The 6,006-nt window shown below is 35.7% G+C and overlaps 1 long non-coding RNA gene across 3 annotated transcripts; it reads left to right on the forward strand.

Moving 5' to 3' along the window:
* Positions 1–396: 396 nt before the first annotated feature.
* LOC109218465 lies at positions 397–3,235 on the forward strand. 3 transcript variants are annotated; one of them, XR_002066765.1, is made up of 3 exons: positions 397–588; positions 1,511–1,791; positions 2,281–3,235. It is a non-coding gene; the product is annotated as an uncharacterized LOC109218465 (long non-coding RNA). The 3 variants fall into 3 exon arrangements; XR_002066764.1 differs by having other exon boundaries at positions 398–588; positions 2,569–3,235; XR_002066766.1 differs by having other exon boundaries at positions 398–588; positions 1,514–1,791; positions 2,569–3,235.
* The last annotated feature ends 2,771 nt before the right edge of the window (positions 3,236–6,006 follow it).

Raw genomic sequence — 6,006 nt, forward strand, 5'->3', positions numbered from 1 at the left:
GGGGGGGAGGAATAGAGAAGGAGAGTAGAGAGACGAAGAGAGAGAGAAAGAGTTGGCAAATGTAAAAGGATAAGGAAATAAATTATATTCCCTATTTAATTCTTAATATAAAGGAATCATTTAAAATTTATTTGTATATAATTAATAAATTATATATGTCCATATAATTAAATTGAAATTTGAATAGGGAAGGTAATAAAATTTCATATTGTGTATAGGAAGGTAAAAATCCAAAAGAAAAAATATGATTTTTGTAATACATAAAACTTTTACTATTTTTTATTTCACCCTGTCAAAGAAAGGCTTAAGAGAATGACTATTTTGTCTTGTTATCCCAAGTGGAGTTGAATTACATGTTCACTTCTATTTAATCCGAATCCAAAATTGTTCCAGCTTCATAGGGTGACACGTTTCACTTCTATTTAAATCTGAACCCATGTTACTAATCTAACTATCTTTTTTTACACTTTATTACAACCTTTGCGAAAACAGAACCGGAAAAAAAGAAGACTAAACGGCCTTCTTTTAAGTTTTAACATTCTCAACTGTTGCAGATTGCTGGGTTTGTATGGTTTAGACAGGACACAGGTAAGTAATTCAATATACTAGTTTAGGTTTTTTTTTTTTTTTTTTTTTGGGTTGCAATTTGTATGATTTTTCTGTTTGTCCAAGCAAAATTTTCAGTCTTTGAACACTAAACGAACACAAAATTGAAAGAAATAAAATGTTCAACCTTGGTTCATGGTTTCTGCAATTTCTATTCGTTATCTTTATATAAATAAATAAATAAATCATAGTTTTGCAATTTGTATAATTTCTGTAACATGTTGTTCAATTATAAGAATTAATTGTACCCTACAATAGATATTCCGAAGTGGTATCATTGGTTCTATGCTATGCTATAAATTTTCGGATGACTACTTTCAACTTTTTTGTTTTACATTCAAAATACAACCTTTGGTTCCTATTTTTATTTTATTTTTTTTGGTAATTTGTTTAGCATGTTCCAAAGTTTGGATTTTTTTTTTTTTTTTTTTTACGGTTGTTGGTAATTGGAAGTTAATTTGTTTGATACTGGGTGCAAACAATTTCTGAGGGTCATCGGACTAGGTAAAACCTGAATTAACCGTGGTGCACTTGCGGGAAACTCCTTGCCGAGGGCCTGTGCACCCCCGGGATTAGTCGAGGCTCATAGAGACTCGGACACCCGGTGCAAATCAAAATAAAAAATAAAAAAAATTGGTGATTGGTGATGTTGTATGCAGAGGCGGATCCAGGATTTAAATCCTATGGGTTTAGCTTTTAAACTTTTTATTATTGAACCCATTATATTTTTAAAGTTATGGTTCATATCTACTATTTTTGCAATTTTAATAAATTTTTACATGTAAATTTTTACTCGGAATCAAAAGTTATGGGTTCAATTGAACCGGTTGATAATACGCTAGGTCCGCCCCTGGTTGTTTGCCCCTTATTCGGCATCTATCTTATTTTTATTGTTTGTTTGCAGTAGTATTTAATTGCTGCATACAACAGACCACTCCCTTCTCCGCACGGGAGCTTAGCGCATCGGGGTTTGCAGCAGTTAAAATCTGTGAAAGTTGTATCTATCTAACTGCAGTCAGATGGAAGATGTTCTCCCTCTGTGTGACCCTCCCCGCAGCCTGTACTTCGACATTGCAACCGTTACCTGTCAGAAGGGTAGGCAGAGCTTGAAGACTGTGGTTTCCATTTTCAATAAGATTAAGAGGGTGTTTCCAGATGCAGACCATGTTCCATCGACCGGTGGTAGTAAGTCTTTTTTACCTAAAGATTGGCCTTCTTGACTTGAAATTTTGATATATATCACATACCAACAGATAGTTAATTTGGTAATCTTACTACTACTGGGCGTACCATGAATCCTAGTCTTTGAAATTGTGCTTTTTAAGATAAGAAGATACATTTATTATGGCTGATACTGGAATTAGTCAGTTCAGTAGCAAACTGAAGTGGGGCGGGGTGGGGTTTACAAACACACTTCTCTACTACACTATTGGGCAAATTTCAGATTGTACTAGGTAGCTGGAACTTAAGGAATGCATTAGTTTGACATTGTAGTCAGTGTGTTATAGTGTATCAGGTTGGTGCATGCTTCTGCCGTAGTCGTTCAGTTGTAGGATTTCCTTTGAAGTTCTTTTTTAAAATAAATTTCTGTCAGGTGGTACAATCTATTCCTACCTCACTTATGAAGAGTTAGACGATTCGTTGTTATTTCTAGCCCACTTTATACTTTTGCAGTTTTGACATGCTACAATAGCAAAGATATTCACTAAACATCCTGGTTAACCATGCTCAGAGCTTTATACGGTATTTTTCTAGCTTGGATGGCAGATGAATGCCAAAATTTCTTTGCTGATACTTTGGAGACAAGAAGTTGCTATCTTTAGAGTTTGTAGTGGTGATTTTCTTGGTGTAAAGTTGCCCTTTGTGCTTGTTCATTGTGTTGGTGTGCTCGGTTTTGTGTTTTGGTAACTTCCTTTGAGATGCTGAATATGTTTTTCTCGTGTTTCTTTCATGGCTTCTCAGAGAGCGTAATGACATATGGTGGATTCTTTTTAGTAACATTCCCTTGCTCTGCATGATTGCTGCATTCTTCAAATTAACGGGTGATCCAAAAGTTTACACGATCTTCCTTATTCTCAACATAATGTTCATACCGTGTGGCAGCATTATTCATACTGTTGCGCTGCTCACTGTTGTTTATTGGCATCGCGACATGCCTTTTCAGTTAATTGGAGCCAAGGTGAAATTTATGATTGAGGTCATTCCTATGATAACTGCAGCAGCCTTGCATCACTTTTTGGAGTTCAATTACGGGTATCTCAATCTAGTACTATGCTGCACCACATATTTTTATACCTATGCCCACTTCCTTCACGTAGCATATGATATTGGAGGAATAGACGTATTGGTGGGATTAGTAATGCAGGTTGTTGGTTACATGTTGAACGTAGAATTGTTAGTTAGAGCTTTGGCTTTGAGCTTCTGCTTTGGTTTATCTTTCTATAGATACATGACATATTGTGCTCCTGAATTACCTGCACATCATAAAAAGGAGTTGGAGCAGTTGCCTTGCTGATATAAAGGAGTTTGTTAGAGGGCTAATTTCGTCATGTGATGAGTCTTTGATTCACACATTTATTTTAACTTTTTCTTATAATACGTAGATAGAGACCTGAACTTAAACAGTCAATCTACTAGTATTTTATTTGCTTGCAGTGAGAATTTAACCTATAACCACCATTTTACAGCACGTCATTGAAAATCACATGTTTTTAAGACGTCATTGAAAATCACATGTTTTATCATAAGTGTGATAACCTACCAAGGAAACGTGTTTGCGACCATAAAAACGAGACATCATGCATCCTTTAAAAGAGCAGTAATAGAGTGGAATTAACACAATCAAGTTGTTCTACAACTTCTACGTAACAACTTTATCACTACCGAACCATTGCCATATTACCGACCTTCAAAAGTCTTAAAGTATCACAGTACTACAAAAGAAAATTCAGGGGTACCTATCCCACCAACCAAAATAATAAGAACGATGGAAACCAATTGACAAATTTGAAAATTGGCAATTTTTAAGTAGTGACCTAAACAACTCCACTAAGCATCAGCGGTATAAGTCTCAACAGCATCACGAAGGGCCTTCTTCCTACATTATTAACAAAACAAAAATTTAACACTAACTCAAAATATAATTATTAACAAAACAAAAATTTAACACTAACTCAAAATATAAAAGAAACACATAGATTCATTTAAGCAATGTCAATACCTCGCAGCAATAGCGAAAATAGCCCTAGTCTCCATATGGGCTCTGGTAAACATAAGGAAAATGGACACTGCCGTGGCAACCCAAGTCCTCCAAGAATAGTGATAATCTCTCAGCGAGATAGTAAAGCTAAGTGCACATAACGGATAAAATGATCACATGTCAGTGCTGACGGGCCTCAACATCATGACGAGGGAAAATGAGCCCACCGGTGCAAAGAGTACTGCCCAATAGATACAATCACCGGCAGGCTGTCTAGCGTCCAGTGAAAGAACAACCAAGAAAAGTAAAACTGGGCCAACTAAGTTGCAATACTTAGCATACTTCCTATTTTCTAGAACTGGTATCTCCCCATTCTCATAAAAGTAAACCGCCACCAAAATAGCAGAAAGCATCATGAGAGTCCCGACAAGAATGTTGTCCTCGGGATGAGCTTGCTCAACAGCAACAGCATCCCCAAACAACAGGGCAACAATGCCTAGGTACACAACCAGAAAAAGAGAGATCCATAGCTTTTTTTCTTTTTCAGCCTTCATATACATAGACCCTAATGCGTTATTATCGCCATGGAAATGAAACAAAAATTATTGACATAAGAAAAAGTTTTTATTTTAACTTCGGAAAAGGGCCAAAAGTATTCCTACCGTATGGTAAATGGTTTATAAAAGCCCCCCGTCCATCTATCCGTTTGAAAATATATAGGAAGTTATTTCTAATATCAAATTTACCCCTGCGACTAACGGAATTCCATGTGTGCATCTCATTAACTGATGTGGCCTTTTTTCATTTGTCCACGTGGATCAGAGGGGCTAACATTATCTTTGGGTATTTTTTTTACCCATTAAACCGATCCGACCCATTTCTTTTACCTATGGGTCGGTATTTTAACCCTAAACCCACATTTTTACTCGTTTTCTTCCCCAATTTAGAACATAGGTCATCAGTTCCTCTATTCCCCTTTCTTCTTCCCCAAAATTTCTCTTTTACAACTAATTAAATCTTGTCTTTTCCCTTCGAAATGTCTGAAAATTCTGTCTCTTCTGGTTCGTCGCGTCTTTGTGGTTGTGGTTTAACTGCAAATCATTTTGTGGCTAAGACTCAACTGAACGGTGGTCGTCGATTCTACAAATGCCCTCGTTTTGACGAGGCCTCTTCTTGTGGTTTGTGGGAATGACGGGATGAAGAGATGCCACCACATGTGACGATGCTAATCCATAACTTGAATACTTCACTGAAGTCAGTGGAAGTTGAAAGAAATTATCTGAAGAAGATGGTGGCTAACTTGGAAGTTGTTGTTTCTGCTGAAAGACTGAAAATGGAGAAAATAATGGAAGAGGTCGAGGGAATTAATTCAGCAAAATTACAGAAGGTTGCTAGGATGGAGGCTCAACTACAAAATATGAAGTTGTTTATTGTGTTTTCTTGGATTGTCTTTGTGTTAGTACTAGTTTTCAAGATGATGTAGTGTAGTTATGTTATGGTGTAGTTATGTTATGATGCAGAAGTTTGAAGTTTATGTATTATGTTTTGATGAAGTTTGAAGTTTATGTATTATGTTTTGATGAAGTTTGAAGTTTATGTATTATGTCTTTGTGTTAGTACTAGTTTTCAAGATGATGTAGTGCAGATGTTTATGTATTAGTTTCTATTTTTTTTCCTTTTTCTGCATTTGTAATGTTTATGTATTATGTTTCCTTTTGTAATTCTGCATTTGTAATGGTTCTCTTTTGGTATGAAATGAAGTTTGTTAGCATTATCTTCATTTAAATTTTGGTATGAAATAAAGTTTGTTACCCATGGTTCTCTGTTAACATTTAAATTCTGCATTTCTAAAGTTCCACATGCACAGACTATCACAATAACAACTTGAAATCTGTTATAGATAGACAAGAAGAACATTGCCATTAATGGAGTAGCAAATTTACATTGTTTCAAGATTTAAGCCCAACAAAACATTGCTATTAGACAAGTAAATGTGTGATCCAAAAACCTGTAGCACTGTCACAACATTTACTTGTCTAAAAACCTAGAACATAAACAAACATCATGTACTGAACAGTCATGCAAAAAAAGGATTTTAATGTATATTACATTCAGCATTTCTTGCTACACTACTCCCCCTTGACCCTCCCTTTGCCTCTTCTAGCTTTGAGTTTGCCAATCTTTTTCTCTTTCACACCCAA

Source organism: Nicotiana attenuata, unplaced genomic scaffold, assembly GCF_001879085.1.
Source record: "Nicotiana attenuata strain UT unplaced genomic scaffold, NIATTr2, whole genome shotgun sequence".
NCBI lineage: Eukaryota > Viridiplantae > Streptophyta > Magnoliopsida > Solanales > Solanaceae > Nicotiana > Nicotiana attenuata.